Genomic DNA, 20,075 nt, shown 5'->3' with positions numbered 1-20,075 from the left:
TGCTATCAAATGGCGGAATGTAGCTATCAACCCCCTAATCACAAAATTGTCCTCAACAAAGGCAGCCAATGCTTTTTTGTCATTTCCTGTAGGTTATGAGTAGCCGAGTAGAAAATTGCCTGGCACGGGCTCATCGTTACGTACCTGTTTCTGTATCACCTCTGCCCCATTATTTTGTTTGCTGAAGCCCATTCCTGGGCCTCTGACTCACCGGGTTTCATCAGATTTTCTGGATGGCAGCTTTTATCACAATAGCACTAATCACTCCTACTTCCTCGTGCTGCAGTAATGCAACATTAAAGGGATATCATGACGTGATAGGTGGGAAATCTCAATATGGATGTGAATTATGATGTGTAGCAAAACAAACATATAGAAGAGGGACACTAGTACTGTTGCATAATATCTTGTATATCAGATAAGAGAAGATATAACTTTATTAATCCAGAGGGAAATTCTTGCTAAACCTCATGTAAACATAATTCCTTTCAGTCATCCTAACCCTAACCCTACTAGAAATGGGTCTAATGTGATGGTGGCTGTATCTCCTCTCAACACCAGGCAATCACTTCAAGCTTGTGTGCATGAGTTTGCACATGTATGATCAACAGACCTGCATCTTGTCTGAAGTGAACCTCGCATCCTACTGGACTAATCAGTGTCATTTTGTTTGTGCACATTCATAACTGTATGTTGAAGGACCTCTGAGCGTCACAATTTTTGAAACACCTTGAAAACCCTACAGGCATTACATTTTCAAGTCATTGCATTCATGTGAATGTGACATCTCAAGAATGCCTTGAGGAAATTTCTTCAAGTTTGGCACAAATGTCCACTTGGACTCAAGGATGAACTGACTTGATTTTGGTGTTCACAGGTCAAAGTCACAGTGGCTTCACTAAATGCACTATTGTATGGTGAGAAGTTCCATTTTGCCAAAAAACTTAATAGTTAAAAGTTAATACATTTCATTATATATATGTGAATATAATGAAATGTATCAGCAAGGTCAGGGTCAATATAGTCGTAAGTTCCATATTAAAGTCCATCAAAGTCTTCACTACATACAGTATATGAGTCTGGACAGACATGGATGTAAATTGTTACTTGACTGGTTAGTGGAGACATACAACAGCAAGGCAGTAATTGTATTTTTTGACTGCTGTGTTTTATACAACCATTGACAGCTGACTTCTCACTCTTCTCGTCCAGCCACAAGGGGCTGCAATTGATCAACATCTGTTTCAGTTTGAAATCCAGTTTCAGCTTGGGACCAGTTATGTTATGTCATGTTTATGCTGGGGGAACTTTGCAAATCTCTGCTGGTTGCATCTGGCAGTTGTGGTGACATTGCAGCAGGTGCTTCACCATCAGTTGCCTGGCTGAGTGCACTCTTTGGGTTTTCTCATTATTTTACTGTGCTCAGACATCACTATTTGACATCCTGTATCAGGAGTAAATGCAAAAACAGAAGTAAGATAAGTTGGCTAGAAAAGTAAACTAAAATGAACCAGAATAGAAAAGGTAGTATTGCTAATGACGGTGAAAGTAATATTGGCAGTGATATTGAAAAAAGTAACATTGCACATGATAATGAACACGATATATGATATGAAACGTAATGTTGTGCATGAATGTAATAGAAAAAAACCCCCAACCAATTATGTTATAATTGAGATGAATTCACTTATTAATAAAATCATATCCTTGACCTTTTGGTTTGTAAAGCTGCTTCAAAGTAAAATAACCATCTATGAAGTAGGACGCATAATAATATCTCAAATAATGCTGGAAAGATAATTATCCAAAAGGGCTTTAAAAAAATTTTCAAACTGACCCAGACAAAGAGGAGACTGTCTGCACCAGCAGGTGAGTAAACCAGTAACCTTTGTCAAAGGACGAGATTTCCTCGACAAGAGGAACAGAACAATGTACCCACACTCAGTCCCAAATGCTTTGTCTCAGGAATAGCTAATGCACTGCTTTGCTGGAGAGAGGCCAGATAATAAAGCTAAGTCAGGATCAGTGGAGCCGGTCTCCACTGACTCTACCCTCATTGTTGGATGCCTCGCTCCCTGGGAGTCGCTGTACGTTATCAGTGATCATCAAAGGCACTGTCAGGAAAGTGTGGAACTGGGGCTTCCACAGGCTGTCCGAGACGCGAGACACATCCAAATGAGACAGGCTTATTAATTCTTCAAAAGCCACACGGCTTCCTTTTCCCCAAGACTCATTTTGGTACATTTAAGGATGATAAAAGCTCAGCCAGGGAGCTCTCCCGCCTCTTTCCGCTGTCTCTCTTTTTCTTTCTCACACATACATCATACATAATGCAGGCACATGCGTTCAGTTGATCTCAGGAAGATATTACTTCTTGCTTTAAAATAGCTGTCATGTCTGGAAGTCTTTTGTAGGAAAGGAAATAAGGACATTTCAGGGACAAAAATTCAGAGTTAAAAGCACACACAGTGAAACTGGTGGTTTGCAGCCACTGCTTTCTGCAGAGAGACAATATGCATCTTTTTCATACCCAAGCTTTCTGCCTTTTTCCCGCTGTCAGTGCCCAAATAGTGGAGTCAGACAGTTCTTAGTAATAAATGTGTTTATGATATAACCAGATGCCATGAGGGCCGGTGCTGGAAAAGTCGATATGTGCTCAGCAGAACCATCCCCAGAGACAAAAAGTTTAGAGGAAAAAACTTAACTGTTGTTGAGGTTCCTCTGACACGGTTGCTGTTCAGCTACAAAATTGACACGTGAAGGAGACAAAGTCATTAATTCTGCAGAATAAGAAGCAGCCAATTTCTCCCCAAATAATAATGTAAGAACGTTTCACTGAAGGAAAATGGAATCTCAGACAATAAGAGCTGTTTTAATGGGAGGGAACAGAGGAGGACAAAGCCTTGAAATTCATTACAACTTTTTTGCATTTTCTTTCTATTGCTGCACATTGGTTTATATGTGGAACATCAAAAGCTTTAATTATCTTAATTACTCCTACATTTGCAAGCAGGGAAGCTCCTTGAAACCAAAGGAAAATGCAAGTGTTTCTGTGGCAAAACTAGTTGTTAAAATGCACATAATTTGAATGTTATATGAGAACCTTAATTGGTGGATTCATGGTTATCAAGGGGCCTCCTTCATTACAATTCAAGAGGCTCCTTCGTGGTGGCCATATTTTCACATAATGAATGTGATTCTTTTCCTCCCTCAGTGCAATAACTAATTGCACAGACCTGCTGATCGCCCCCACCCCACCTACACATTCCAAATTAATATGGCAAGTTTTCTGTTTACGACCGACAACATGAATATGAGAAAACTCATTTCTGGTAACTTGTGACATTGATAGAGTGCCAGTACAATACTTAACTCATCATGGATTTATTAAAATCCACACTAATAACTCAATATTAATCTGATTATAGAAACACTTCAACCATTTTAATTGGAATTTCAACTTCTCTCCTTTACATAATCAACTTGCCAAATTCATGTCTTTAAAGAGAAAAGCAGAATAGAACCAGACATGGCTTTCTTTTAGGGTAAGACAAAAAGAAACAGAGTATCTGATGTTTTAATTTTACTTCTGAAAAACGTAATTAAAACATTCTACTTTCACTTGGATTCTTTTACATAGAAAATGAACATTAAAATACTCATGACTCCTGTCATACTGACTATAAAGCAACAAAAACTGACACATGATACATTTTAAAGAGGGCTAGTGTCCAGTGCTACACTTTTACTCGGGTTGCCCCCTAATAATCGACTTAACTCCATGTTTTCATTTGTTTGTTAACTGCGGAGGAAAAAGAAAAGACCTCAAACTGTGTTCAGGAGCTGCGCCTCACTTCTGGGCCTGAGGGATATTTCCAGCTTGGACCTTTTCTCTTGTAACACTGCCTGTAATTGCTGTACCTGCTGGTTAGCTCAGTTAGCAGTCCTGTTAAACTGGGACACACCCTCCGGAGGCCATTTTGATGACAGAGAACACACTCTGGCCCTGGAACGATGTAGACAGGTTCAGGCAGGGACAGGATGCGAGAAACTGGTGAGGAGTGAGTTTGTATCTTAGTGAGTTATTTGTAAGTGCATATCATCCATCATGTTGAGAAGTGTGCGTATTTGTTTTTGAGAATTTGGAAGTTATTTAGTCCTGTGCTTTGAAAGCTTTACTGTGTTGAAACAAATGAACTAAATGTTGAGTCTCTCTGCTGGTTGTTCCGACACATTCAGGGTCATTACCCTTTTTGTTGGGAGCATTTAACAGGTGTCTTGCTTTGTGCCAAACATAAATATTTAAATAATTAAATTAACATCATAAATCTGAAATGACTTGTCGACTAACGGCTTGAAATAATGACTACTGGTCGACTAGCAGACCTTTAGTCGAGGACACCCCTGACCTTTGCATCACAGTAATCTGTATAAAAAGATATCTGCCTGTGAATGTAGAATCTGAAGACAAGGGACAACATTTTGGTGTTCTGGTTGCTGTTTGCAGTCCAAATAGCATCGACCAATCACATTTGAGCAAACTTTGGTTGCATGCAGGTGGCCAAAATGCTGTCACCGAACCCATCAACTGTCATCTGCCGACAATTTGATAATCTGTTAATAGAGATTAGCCACCAACTCCACTGTCACGTCCCAAGTTTCTAGTCGGTTTCTAGTCAGTTTTGACACAAATATCCACTGACTACACAGGAAGTCCTAAAACACTGGCAATTGATCCCAAAGGCTAAATCGTCATCAGATGATAGCTGATAGCTGGTTCAGAGTTAGACATCACCTCAGCAACGTATTAAACGGCTTTTCAGATGGTTGCCCTTTTTTTGTGTAAGTTGATATTGGATATTCTCTGTAGCACAAATGATGATTTATACAGTAGATTCCATTTATTTCCAGGACATGTTTGGTGCAGAGTGATATTGTTGACATCACTGCATGAGTATTTTAGGGAACAGAAGAAGCTGAGTCAGACTGAGGCAGAATTTGGTCTGACTAGGGCAATCTTGGTGAATCAGGGCATTAGTCTGTTTATCTTAATTGAAGTGAGGTTGTAATCCACAGCTAAGAGGGTAAGTTGACCTAAATGTATCGGCATGTTTATACAAAAGCAACAAGAGATGCTGCAGAGAAATCACCGCATCCTGCTCTTGGTATGTGTACACTGTGTGGTAAATTAATGCAAACCTGAAGACAGTTGTCCACAATTTCATCACACTATGAACACAGTTTGATATTTTGCATGCATTTATATTCAAATGAATGTAAATGTAGCCACTGCTAAAAGGTCTATGAACAAGGGACAGCCTAAGTGAGTGTCATGCCTTCGTGTCTCAGGAGTGCGTTGGATAATGTGGTGGGGCTCACCCTGAGGTGCAGGGGAGCTCGCTACAGGGCCAGATGACACTTGTGCAGGTCGACTCTTTCGGGCACAAAGCCCAGTTGACTTGTTCAGCAGAGCTAAGCCAGCAGCGACTGCCAGGGGGTTAGAGGTTAGCGTAAGCCGCTCTGGGCCACCGCAGCCCACTGACTCCGAACAGCAGGGTCGGCTGTGGGGTGGCGGGACCCCTCTGATAGGTGAAGCACTCCAACGAAAAAACACATCCACAACGCAAACATGACAACGAGAGGAGATGAAAAATAGGAAAACCCTTTCATGAGGATAATGGCTGCCTCCAGCACAACAGGCATTTTATGTAAGTCACACAGCTTGAGCATACGAGCAGATTTTCAAAAGCACAATGGGGTTCAGCACTAAATGTGGACAATGTTTTTTATTTACTAATTACCTGTTAAAAATGTAGTCAGTAACATAATCCAAGTGTCACAGTATTAAAGAAATGTAACTAAATTACGTTCTGTTAGTTTTGGATTACCTCAGTACCAAATGTGGTGAAATTGTTTTATGCTCATTGTTAGGTTTATTAATTGCTCATCCAGCTGTGCCTTCTTTGTTATGTGTGAATGCATGTAAACTGCCATAAACTGTGGAGCTTTTATTTTTTATCCACACACCATCCACCAGCATCACCACCTGGCCCAGTGATACTCTGGGTGCTGGCTGGCCCTCTGACCATTTTCTAATTTACAATGAAAATAAATTGATTCATACTGTTTCTCCCATGAAAGGAGGGACAGATATGTCAGAGTTGTATAATGGGATAAATGAGACTGAGTTACAGAGAAGACCCATCTTTGTGTGACGGCCTTTCAGGCTGTGCTAAGTGCAGTAAGATCAGATGGTGAGCTCTGCAGGGGGAGACAACTATTAACTAAAAGGAACAAAAGTTACACAAAAATGAGGATAATTTGGATCTCATTAATGTGCATTTCACACCCAAGGAGCTTAACCATGCTATTCATTCTGTCCCTGATAAGAACAGTTTATGCTGATGCATGATGGCTGCATGATGGAGGAGGTTACAGCTATGATTACAACTAAAATACAATTGCAGTTATTAAATGCAGCAAAAAATCTGATTTATCTGCCAATCTGTGCACCAAGTTAATTTAGTTAAGAGTTAATCAGAATCAGAATACTTTTTACTGATCCTTAGGGTAAAACTTGGTTATGTTACAGTTACTCCCATTCAAGAATCGAACTATATAAGCAGAGAGAAAGTTCATTTGGAAGTAATTTCATTTGGAAAATAAAATAGTTTAAAAGATAGATGAGTTATGGGCCCTCTCATATTTTATTTTATCTGATAAATAACATTATTATTAATGTTTGTTTATTAATTGGCCCATGACTTCCTGATATTTTGCAAAAGTGGCCACCTCAAGTTGAGTATCTCTGACCTAGGCCTAAAATATTTTGCAACAGTGGCAGCAGCAGCAGCAGCAGCAGCAGCAGCAGCAGCAGCAGTAATAGTTGTAGTAGTAGTAATATATATTGACAGATTAGCTGCCTAACTGGATTTCTGTGTCGCCAACATTAGCGGTTGCATTTGGTATGTTCAGGTCATGTTTGTGGTTTGTCTTTTTAGTTAACATTGGCACTTTGTCAGTGCCCCTAACATTAGCAGTGGTGGTTGGTCCTACCTGTAAAAGTTTCTTTAAATTGATGTTAAGTTCTTGGATGATGACAGTATTTTCAGAGCTGAATGCAGAGCTGTCACTGTACTGTGATGTTGCTCCTCTTTTCTGATTTAAAGTGGGTTTCACTGAAACCAGAATGTTTTTTTTGAGATATGTGAAGTGTTGTAAAGTGTGTGCATTACATGTGGTAGCATATCAGTTCTTATTTTTTAATTCATAAAATTGTAGTTGGGCTAATTACCCCATTTTTTACTAAATGTATCTGAAATCTGATCATGTCTTTTTTTTTCTTTAACTATAATGGAATACAGTTACCTTTTTGTTTTCATATTCTAATCCTGTTACATGTTATCTGTTATTCTTCAAGCCTGGGTTTTCTGTCTTTCTGAATTAATATGGCAAGACTGTCTGAATCCTATGACTAGTGCAGCAGACACACTGCCAATATGCATGTCATTTTCATATCTGCGCAGTGACTGGAAAAATACATTATAAAATCTAGACCAAACACATGTTTGCCGACATATTAATGAAGCTCTGGTTGCCAAGAGAGGTGGCGCAGCTACGCCGATACATCTCTTTAGCCCCGAGCATGCTAACAGCAGTGTCAATTTCTTGACTGAGTCCCTTAAGGCTGCCGGCACAGAAGATGCTTTAGTTTGAGGAGCGGTGGGGGGTGGAGGGCTCCTCCCTCAACGGCCGCCTCTCCGCACGAAAAGATAATTGTCTCCTCCTTACCAAGAGAGATGGGTGTATTTCCATGACCTATACCAGGTACTCTTCCCCTCTCCTGCACAGCCTGAGATGTCACAGTGGTTTGCCATAATTACTTTTGCTGATAGAGGTGAGAGAGGACATTTGCATCAGATGAGGCGCCCAGTGGCTGGGTCTCCCCACTCGCCATATGCAGCTTTTAATGTCACCGTAATCTCTAAAGGTTAGCATCGGCAGCACCACTGTATATCTCCACAACTAGCTGAATCAGTGGTTTGGAAATAGGTTTGACATTGAGTTCAGGTAAACGCGAGAACACACACACGGTCACAAAAACATGCACACACACGCATACACACAAAGAAAACACCTTGGAAGAGAGATGTTCTTCACTCAGTCGGATTTGTTTGTTACACACTACTTGGGACTCGATTGGCAAGGTCAGGTCGTGATTTCTTAACACAGCATCGCTCTTTTTAGAACCTCTCTGGGCTGCAGAGATAAACATATACAGTGAGTACTCCTTACACCGTTTTTTTGCCAGAGGTGGTTTTCACCTTTTAGTATCTGCTGCCTGTGCTGTAAGTTGCCTAAAGATTTTTTTGTAACCCTCATATCTGTGTTTTCAAGAGAACAAGTCTAAACTTTGCTTGTAATTTTGCCATTCATGGAGGCATACTGCTCAAAAGAAGTACAAGAAAGTTACAAATGATTTACAAAAAGATTGTCAACAAAATGATTCAGAGAAATCTGACAAACTGACACAAAATATCAGCTTAAACACCCATCACGGTAATTGAAAGATGGCTTGTCTGATTCAGTTGCTAGCAGCTACAATTAGTGTCGCTGTCTGCAGTGAAACAGACAGGGGCTGCAGTTTTCTTTGGTTAGGGCCGTGGGTGCATCATCCAGTTTGACAAAAGGAGTGGAGGCACCTTTGTAGGTTTTGAAGGAAATCGTATGCCAACTGAATTAAGTTTTAAGGAAAAGTTGTTAATTAATCTACCTGGCAAGTGTTCAGAGTGTGTGCAGCACAGACAACGAAAAGCAGTTCCCCCAAATTCAGTGCATGTACATGAGCCTTCAAGCTTTAGCTAATCACTTGAGCGAGCTGAATAATGACTATTGGACCAGTTTAATAAGGAGGAGATAAATGATGGGCTCTATAATAAATATAGACTAGAAACCAATGTCTGTCACGTCTTACTCTGAGAGCTGTCTGCCTAATCTCTTCATACAGAATGCAATGATGAGTAGAACAACTGTTACTGGTAATCAATCTCAGGAATGATAAACTGAATGTAGGGGTTTAAGAGTGGAGGCAGAAGTGTGTCTATAGATAACATCACTATAATCTGGAACATACAACTATCCATTCCTTACTGAATATGGGAAAATACCTCTGTTTCTGTACAAATATCCAATTTTCTAGTAATTTGTGTGTGTTGATTTGATATAAAAGTGACTTTTGGATCCAGCTACATACAAAGATATTTACTTTGATACCATCTAAATACTATCTCCATCCAGGGTTGTAATATGTAAACTATTTTTCACAATATCTCTGGCTCTGGGGAAGTGCATATATTTGTTCTTGTATGTATTTGGGACTAATGTCAAAGAGTGTATTTTGCAAATTTACTACTTTTAAATACCTTGCATCACCTTCCCTTTTCAAGTGTGTAGGAGAAACTTGGCACAAACGTGGAAGGCTGTATCTAGAGCCAGTGTTTGGTTTGTCCATTCTGGGCAACTGTAGAAACATGGCGGTACAACATGGTCGAAGAGGACTCACACTCTGGAGATTAATACAGCTCACTGTAAGATTACAAATGAACAATGTTTCTTATTTTCAGGTGATATCCATTAAAGAAACCAAACTTATTAATACTATATTCATTTTCTTCCAATAAATCTCTGTAAATCTTGTGTGGCTTTAGATGTTCATGGGCAATGTATTCTATTCGTCTAAATATCTTATTTTGCAATAAAATGCAATAAAATAAATGTCCACTTGTTGTGACTATAGCACTATTAAACATTTAAGCATCAGAAACACTTGTTTAAGGGTTAGGGAAAGATTGTGGTCTTGGTTTAATACAGAAAAATTCAGCAGTGTCTTGACAAACAGCAGTTTTGACAACCTTTGACCTATTAATCAGGGAGAATGCTGCACTTCTGTGCATACTTGTTGCCATGGTTATAAAATGATTTGCATGAATATATGGCATATAGAGATCAATAATAAGAGCATTTCCTAAACAGATTTCACAATAAGTAGATAGATTTGTAAATGGCTTGGTTTTGAAATCCTGCTAAACTCCCATGTCTGTCATCATAAAATCCTGTGGTTCTTTCACTCGCTTTCAGACCACAAAACGGACTGAGACCATCCATCCATCCTCAAATGGTCTCACTCCAGTTTCCCCTGTATCAGTCTCAAAAATATAAACATCACCTTTGCGGCCCTTAAAAAGACTGAGCTGAATACGGTCTTGAAGCTGTTTCAAGGATCCACCTGATAAAACTAATGGAGAGCTCTACAGTGGTAACATGACCTGACCTACAGAAAGCTGACAACGTTAACGTGCAGGAAAATGTTTTTGTTGTGCTTGGCAACAGTCCAGTCCCAGTCCAGTCGTAGAACTATTTGTGTTGGCGGTGACAAAAAAAAAGGATAAACAATTAAACAAACAAATTGTAATCCGTTATCGTTCATTACTGTTCATAAATGGCGCTTGTAAAGTTGTTGCCTGTAAAAGCAGCCTTGTACCTACGACCAAATCAGAGCCATGGTGCTATTCAGTACAGCAGCACTCCCTCTCAAGTGCTTTATTAAGCTGAAACACAATCCTTCCCTCAACTTAAAGGAGCAATTAAGGGGCCAAAAATGAGTCCTGCAGTCCAAACAGCGTGCATCATAGATGGTATATTAAATGGGGTCAACTGTAAGCTGATCAGCTGTTTGTAACTGTCAGCTGTCTGTCAATGTGAAGTTAAATCTGTGGTTGTGAAAAAAAGGCCCAGTGTTGTGAAAATACACAGTTTGAGTTCAGTGACTGCCTGCCAGACACCAACATATCGCTTCAATTAACCTTATCATGGTAATTTTATGATTTATTGCAATAAATATATTACTGATTCTTCCTTTAAGCAAAGTGCTTTTGTTCTTTCAACCTAACCACAAAGAGATGTCAGGATACAAAACCCTGGACTCATGTCCAAGTTTTGAACTCTGTACATTCGCCATCCACCCTCACCATCTTGCCGCCACCGCTGCATGTTGTTCACTCCGAAAAGAACATCACCCAGGCAGTGATCACATTTGTAACCATAATGTAATCTTGGAAAATCGTTTCAGTATTACATAAACATAACTTCTGAGAGAGATGGCCCCTGAGAAAAGTCCAGAAGTGAATGTAACATCAAAATCCATCCATCCATCCATCCATTCATCCGTCACAACTGACCTGATGAAACCACTTGTCAATCATCCTTTCCTTTTTCCTCAGGTATTCTGGTAGGTAACTTCCAATCACATGCTAACTTGTGCTCACACATGGTATTTTATTTTGGCCCATCCAACAACAAACCACCACATTCACTTCAAACCTGGCAAGCTGTTCTTCCCAATCAACTCCCTCCAGGTTCCTTTGTAACTATCCATAGCACACTGAGATGAGGTGTGCTGGCTGACAGCTGACTAACCAAAAATAGTATAGCTCACATGTGAGCGATACAGCTCACAGGGAAGCACAAAAAATACACAAGATCAGGCTGCAGTGCTCAGCATCGGAAAACCCTGGCTGTCTGAAGCGTCTTGATATGTCAGATGGGTATTATATAACAGATAATGTTTATAAAGATGCTACCAAAATGTTTGCTTTCATAAACCTCTATGGTGCATTGTTCCTCAATTAGGCAGAGGCAGGGCCTGAATGAAACTAAAAGCGGTGTTTTAATTTGTCACATGACTCTCTGGAGGTCATGTTGAATCCTTTTTTTGCAGCTTCCATCATCTCTCCCCACAAAAGTGGCCTGAAAATGTCTTTTTGTGTCAGTGTACAATCTGGAAAAATGGATTCAAATTAATAGATGTGTAAAGATTGATTTTTAATTATTTATTTAATAATTTGTTTATGAAAACCAATTAAAATGTAAATGTTGGCTAGAGGCCAAGGCGATTCCATCACATTTTGGTATTGTTTATTCAGCCTTATGTACTGTTTGACCAATATAACTCCACTGATATCATTTTATTTTAACTCATGAAGAGTGAGACACAGATTGCAGCAATAAACACACAATAAATGTTGGCAACATACTGCATGTCAGGAAAGACACAGCAGGAAACAGAAAACGAGCATTTAAATGTCACACACACATGATCAAACACTAAAATGTGACGTACTGTCTTGTTTTGAGGAGGGTTTTGATAGCTTGGTTTGATTGTTGATGTAAAGTTTTCTGAAATATGCTCACACTTTTTGACACATTCATTCCTTCAAGCTGTTCCCCAAAGGTACAGTGTTGTTTTGAGGGAATGTATGAAAAGTGTTTTTAATTTTTAATCATTTTTAGTCTCAAAATGACATAAACTTTAAACTGGTGAGGCAATTATTTTCCATTCTGACAGTGGTATATTTAATTACAATTTTAAACAATAAGACACACAACAAAACATGTCAACTTTTTTTTTTTTTTTTTTACCACCTGCCATTATTATTCATACCATAGACTGATGAGAATAACCAAATAAGTAGATGGACTGCAAAAGACAGTCACCATCATGAACAGACTTAAGAGGCTCTCACCAGCGGAGAGTAGATCGAGCGGTGGCCTAGAACAGATGATTAAATATTTAATTTTCAGCCTGATAATGAAATATAGCAGTAAATGTAGACATAAAACATTGCTGATTCTGCTGTTTTCAAAATGACACACTCACAGTTGCACAAGTGCAGTGAACAGGCACATTCAACCATCATGCTTGCATCAAAAGTGGAAAGAAAAGAAAGCACTTACAAACCTCTGAAGGCTGCAATTTAGATATGTCCTTGGACCCACTTAACAGTTGCACACTTCTGCTGCAGAGGTGTGCAGTCAAGAAAACCTGCATCTCTCTGTCTTTGTGCCATCGCTTTTATTCCTCCCCGTCTCCCACTCTGAGAGAGCGATCCTGCCTTCCATATAGTCTCTAAATCCCACACCTCCCAGAGCATACGCGTCTGTTCATCACACTTTCTCCATTCTCTTCTTGTGTTTTTGTTTCTGGGATTCTGGTGACATTTTCAAAGTGCCAGATCCTTGCCTTGAGACATTGTGCATGTGCCCACACCTCTACGCCCCCCCAAAACACACGCATGCACGCATGCACGCATGCACGCATACACACACACACGGAGAGCAGATCCACACACTCCTCGCCTGGAGCCAGGCCCCTCTGTGCTCGTCTACCTCAGAGAAGCTGGAGCTTGGCATAGAGAGGAGGCTCTGGTGGATTCTGTGCTCCGCCTGCCAATGCTGCTCTTTTGATCTGCAGCCAGCTGATGACAGATCTACATTAAGCTCATAGTCTTCTCTCTTTCGCTCTGCTTCTCCTCTCCTCCTCCCTGACACCGGGGCGAAATGTTACTGTAAGTCCACGAGCATTGGTGAGAATCGACATCCCGTGGGGTCGGCACCGTGAGTCTCCTCTCACACCAAAATGAGAGAAATATAGAATGCTGAGTGGGTTTCCAGCTTGCAGAAAAATACCATGTGGGTGTGAGACAAAGATAGTGCCATATCAACAATCCAGGGGAAGGCTTTACACAGCTCTTATGTATACCTCCAAGTTTTGAAGGAAAAATCCACCTCTTAACATGCTCACATATGGAGATATTGTTCAGTTTCTATGTTATCCAGTGATGCAGACGTGTTATTATATTTTATTTTACCAACTTTTTCTCTTCTAGCTGAGAAAAAGTAAAAAAGTCAAACTGTGATAGTGTTTCAGTTTTAGACATTCAGTAAAGGACTATGGGGCTGCAAATGGTGCAGAATTGTATGTTTCTATATTGTCTGTGATTGATTTCTCCCTCTGTGTGAAAGTGCTTGATGAGGGTTAATGTTTCAGACTAACAGCAGACTATTAGCTTTTTTTTCCCAGGCATGAAAACACATTATTACCATGTTTTACAGTGGGTTTTCTAGTAAAGGAGAAGTCTCTAAAATATTTAAAGTAATTTGTTATAAAATGATCATGATATGCCATCAGATTAAAGAAACAATGGTACAGTCGCACTGTCCTCCCTTGAATTTTCTATTCCAGGCCAGTTTAGTGTTTTAGTTTGCCTGTTTCATGTTAATTAGAGTTCAGGTTAATGCCAAATGTTTGCAGAATGAGTAAGTGTGTGTTTATGAGTCATAAGAAATCCAATGATCTTGTAGAAAGAGCAGATGTCTAGAAGAGTTAAATTAAGCAATATGTTAATGGAGTGTGGGAGGCAGTAAGACAGGTAGTCACTGAATTCAAACTCCAGTATGTGTATTTTCAGAGCAGTGGGCTTTTGTTTTCAGGATAACAGCATTAGCTTTACACTGACAGATAATTGTCATTATAAACAGCTGATCAACTCATAGTAGAGGACTGGTCCTTGCTTGTTATTGTCAATTTAATGTTACGCTCGTCTTGCACCCCTGCAGTGTTCCTGCAGCCTGCCTGAGTAATTCACATCTGGAGAGGAGGGGATGGAGGGAAACAAACCACTTCAACCATAGATCGTATATTAAACAGGGGTTCAACCTATTTAATATACCATCTATGGCTCCAACTCACCATCTGGACTGCAGTACTCATTTTTGGATGCACAATTGTCACATATTGCTCCTTTAATTGCAAAAATAGAAATCTTCTTAAGATTCGGAGGCAGTGTTGGTTTGCCGTGATTAGGTCCTTTGACAAATCTGCAAAACCACAGAGCATATTGTTCTCTAAGCTAGGTATCCCCCTGGTACAGTTCAAAATTAATTAGAAAATGAAAAGCTTTACAAACATGAAAGGTTTTGACTCATTTTGTGACTTTTGTGAGTTTTGGAAATAAAATGTGAGCCTAAAAAAGCCTCGTCGATTCAAGATGCATGAAAAGCTAAGAGGTAATAAAGTTTGAGCTGATGGAAAAACATTCTACTGACCATCATTCAGAGGTCCTCACAGAGTATGCCAGCCCACAGTAAAAAAAAAAAAAAGCAGATACTGTGTGAAACTGCTGCTCATAACCTCAACAGAACTGACAGAAGTCAGCACCACAGCTGACCAACTGTCATCATCAGCAGCAGTGTTTCATTTCATTCAAATGCGTGTTTGTCAAGTTTTTGACTGACAAAAATGAGACAATATCTAAATAAAAAGTAATTTATGATGACAAAAATATGACTAATTCTGTTGACACTTTTGTCAATGAATAAAAACAAGATGAAAATATCAGGGTGGGACAAGTTGGAAAGAGATCCGTTAGTCTCTTTGTGTGATAAGGAAGTTTGATGTGCACAATTTGTAGTATATTAGTCCACAAACTATGACTTAAACTGAATCCAAAACTGCTGTCAAAAATATCACTGATTAGCTGAATAGTTCAGCAAGTTTCTAGCAGGCATTGTACTCAACTACCTCTCAATGTTTGTATTATGATGCATTTATCCAATTGATAAGTGCTTGTGAAAAATAGTGCTTTGTAACAGAGGGTGAGAGCAATTACATAGGATGCATGGCTAACAGCTGCTGATGAACAAGGAGTGACGGACGGTGATGGAGCCTCACCATTAGAAAAACACAGCCAGCTGTTATTTCTAAAGGGGATCATCTGCTTATTACTGCAATATCCAGCAGGAAGAGCTCGCCATGGCGTTATTTAGCATGGCAGGCGGTTTCAAGCGAGGTGAGACTTTATGCTGATAGGTGAAAACAGTCTTTTACATTTTTGCCAGCACTGCTTTCAATCATTTTTTTTTCCATCTAGACGCTGTGATAGAGTGTATAATTTAAAAGAGGAGGAGAAAAACAGCGGATAGCTCGCCGTATTGTTTGTGTTTGTCATTATGGAGCTGTCCTTTGATTTAGTAAGGCAACGCATTTGTGTGGGCTGTAAATTGGCAATCAGCCTGTCACATTACCATTCAAATGGTCACTGTAAAACTCCTGTGAGGAGGTCATGGCCTGTCTCAGCGGAGAAGAGAACACTATTATGTTACGCTCTTAAAGACCATTTACTGTATTTTTGTGGGGCGTGGACAGCATAACAGTGCACACAGACAGACAGACAGACAGACAGACAGACAGACAGACAGACACACACACACACACACACACACACACACACACACACACCCCTTTCATGATTTCAGCTGCATCTGTATGTTTAATCCATTTCGATGCAGCACAGATGTAATGAAGCTCTCTTTTGCAACAATGCCTCAGTCTCCCCGGACGCTGGAGCGAAGGAGGAAAGAGCGGATCAGGATACATGAGATGCAGCGAAAATGAGACAGAATGAATGTAAGAGTATACATAAGAGTCAGAGTGCATGTGGGCCTAAGAAGGAGAGCAAATGACGGCAGCTTCACGCTCACTGTGAATACTGTATGTACCTCACACATAACTCTGCATTTAGCAGCTGCACGGCTCTCAGGATCTGTCACATATTATCACTGCATCTATCGAGAAATATCACACAAATGTCAGCTCGAATGAACCCACACCTTTATTTCAAGCCTTCTATGATTGTGGTGCTCCACAATTCAACAGTTATGCTTGTTTAGGCAAATGTCAAATTAAAGTGGTTTGAAAAGACTAATTTGACATCATCAGCTGCTTCCACTGATACAGTTTACTCTGGCGCTCTATCACACTCATTGTTAACTGCATTACTACAATACCACGGTCTAGAGTCCTGCACTGGGTCAGGTAAACGATGGTAGACCCACAAAAATGTGTAATGGGTAAAAAAAATATTTATGTAAATTCACAGGTGGGTAAAAGCAGTAATGAAAATGACTGTGCAGTATTTCTGACATTTATATCTGCTAATACAGTAATATCAAGCCTAGTTATTGTGGTACTTCCAGGACGTTGCGAATAAAAGGTGTTTTTCTTACACCAGGGTTCATAGCAGATGGACTTGTGGATGCCATAGGAGCATATAGGAGTATATACCATCATTTCACAATGTCATAGCTCGCAGTAAGTCTACCTTGGATGGTTACGACACTATGACTAATAATCTAAACCCTTTATACAGATTATTAATGTGATTTTCACTTCCGGAACCTCACTGTCGAGCTCTATTCAGTGTTGGATTTATCATTCTAGATTTATTATTTTATACACTGTAAAGGTACAACACTGACTTTAACAGTATCTTAGCATTAGCCTTTCCTGCTAAGTTAACTTTGGGGCTAACCCCCTTCACTTATCCAGCAGTTGGGAAACAACAGACAAAACTTTTCTTTGTCTTGCGAAGCTGCAGTGTTTATTAACTGACACTCTGTAACCTGTACTGGACATTTACTGACAGACTGACAACTTTGTGTTCAAATTTCTGATGGTTGTGTACATATATATTATGCATATATATTGTGTCTGCTTGCTGTGCACATATATTATGCACTGTCCTATTCCTCATAGGGGATCTGCTAAGCTTACGTATCCTTATGTATAAATCCCAATAAAACATAATTATTTGTGGTAAACTTCCATCCTGAGGGAATATGTCACTTTTTCACTGCTGTCACAAAAAAATCCATACAGTCACAACTCTATTCACTGTGGATTAAGAATTGTTTCTTAATGGGGCTGATTTGGCAAATTTGTGTCAGTCTTTACAAAAACTCTTCACATTCATTTTATATTGTAACTATCAGCTGATCTTCAGTCTAGTTTCTTGCCTACAGAAATCATTTGCACTCCCAGTTTTAGGGATGTGTTATCTGTTTTTTGCTGCCGTCTTTTTTGTGACAAGCATGTGTTAATTTACCGCTGTCATACAGTAGCCTGCACCGTATGTGACAATCTTTCAAACCCAGCTCCTCCAGGCTTCCCTGATTTGAAATCTAAGCACACAGCCTTGCTCTGAGCCATGCTGTCCTGTAGAAGAAACAGCTGTTTGCATGAATCTTTAATGTACGCCCACATTGGCATGCCATTGAAGCAGATGAGAATGTTGGAGGATCACCTCGATCCCTGATTTAAGCTGTTTCAAGTCCCAGCCGTTTCAGAATGTCAAACGCCTCATTCACTGAAGTGCACCACTTAAAAATGTTATAGGTTAGAAAAACGAAAACAGCTCGAGCAATTTAGCCAAGTTGAGATGCAGAGTTCCTAAATAGTAAAGAATTTATGAGGGCATAAAAAACTAGTAAAGAAATTACTTTTCAAAATCTAGAAACACAAGACATTGTAAATCCGTTTTCTACTATGGGGATGTGCAATCTGGTTGAAATTAATATCACAATATTAGTATCAATATTATTCCAATATTGACATATGTACTATCACCATTTAGCAAATCTATGCAAAATACTAACTGTACACTCAGAAGCATTGAAGGAAGCATAGGCTTTGGACTAAAGAGAAGATAATGCACTCAGCGTCTTATGACCACCCAGCCGGATCAGGTGGATGCACCACCACAGGCCACCCTAGCAGGAGTGGAGCCGTACTAACTCAGCCTGAACATAAGGCTGCTCCTGGCTAATACCCAGCCAGGAAAATAAAACAAAATAGGCGTTATGTGCCACAGTGTGTGTGTGTTGCTGAACTCTCCTGTGCCCAGGTTTTGCCTCTCATCCCCCTTGCAAGCTGCAGTGATTGGCAGCAGCTGCAGTCAGTCTGCAATCAGGGCCTGGTTGTTAAAAGCAGGGAGACTACAGCTGCACAGGGCCAGTGGGCTGTTCAGCAGACAGAGGTCTGCATGTCTGCACTCCAGTCCTGCTGAACCACGCTAGACTGCTTGTTGTGTGTCATGTGTTTTGCTAGTTCTCCTGCTAGCAAAGTCACTTGTGTTTGTGTTTTCTGTGTCTTCCTAGTCTCCATGGTTAGCAAAGACACTTGTAAGGTGCCTCATGTGCTTTGTAAACTTCTCAAGCTAACAAAGCCACTCGTTGTCTGTGTCTCTGTTTTTTGCTAGCCGCCCTGGCTAGCAAAGACACTTGTTGCCTTTCATGTGTTTTGTTGGTAGGATTAATAGGTTAAGTTAACCTTTTAGGTTTGCTTTACTTAATTTAATGTTAATTTAATTTTGCACCTCATTTGTTAATAAAAAAGAACCTTTGTTTACACTTTTATCTCAGTTTTATTCCTTTTTCACCTGGTTACATTTATTTATTGTTACACCCCTCATCCCTTAGCCCAAACCTGGGGGTCGTAATAATAGGACTTAGGCTGACCAAGCAACGGGGCAAACAGAGACAGTTGACCTCTTACAGAAACCTGCTCCACCACAACATCCCAGATCAATTGCACTTGATGGCTAGACTCTAGCAAGATGAGGGGAGGTGATGCATCATGCACAAATGTGGAACAAAAGTTCAAAGTTTTCAAGAAGAATTTCATCACTAACAAACATTCTATGCTCCAGACTCCAGACTTTGGTGCCAGTTCAATCGGGAGATGCAAGGGGAAGCACACTAAAACCCAACACATCTTTGTTGTGCGACCACTGATGAAACACTAAAGACTACAGAATGTTTGTTAGTGTTGACCCTTCCTTATTTTTGCAGCTGCAAACAAAAAGTTGACACATTTAGTGAGTTGTTGTCATATTTTGTATGATAATAGGTAAAATAAAAAATATAATAGGTAATGTAGAACATCATTATCCATTATAATACCCACAGCACTATTATCTGCTCATCCTTTACTTAAATAATAAAAAAAAACTTTAAGATAATTAAGATTATTAATTAATGCATTAAGCCTGACTCAAGATAGAAATGTATGCAAAATCACCTATGAAATAATCAAACTAGTTTTCAGTGTTTCAATGTGTAACAAAAATGTGATTCTTAATAACTTGGTGAAGAGAATTCTATTAAACAATAACATGATCTGATCACATCACAATACAATTCTGTTAAAAGACTGTAGGAACTAATATGGATCTTTGCCAAAAATAATAATTTCCAAAGTGATTTGCAAACATGGCATTATCTGTTACTTCTTGATTTTACCAACAGATAAACATTGAAATGTGGTGTGTTTATAATTGTAATAACAGACGGCCATATAATGCTGTAGAAATCCCCTCTAATACTGAGGTGATGAATTGACT

General features: G+C 39.6%; 1 protein-coding gene across 1 annotated transcript in view; it reads right to left on the bottom strand.

The window, feature by feature from the left end:
* Positions 1–20,075, bottom strand: part of mgat4c (mgat4 family member C) — a 148,211-nt gene that overhangs the window by 46,782 nt on the left and 81,354 nt on the right. The window lies entirely within an intron of this gene.

The sequence above is a fragment of the Lutjanus erythropterus genome, chromosome 13 (genome assembly GCF_056507025.1).
Source record: "Lutjanus erythropterus isolate fLutEry1 chromosome 13, fLutEry1.hap2, whole genome shotgun sequence".
NCBI lineage: Eukaryota > Metazoa > Chordata > Actinopteri > Lutjaniformes > Lutjanidae > Lutjanus > Lutjanus erythropterus.
This window is presented reverse-complemented; position numbering and strand designations above follow the sequence as displayed.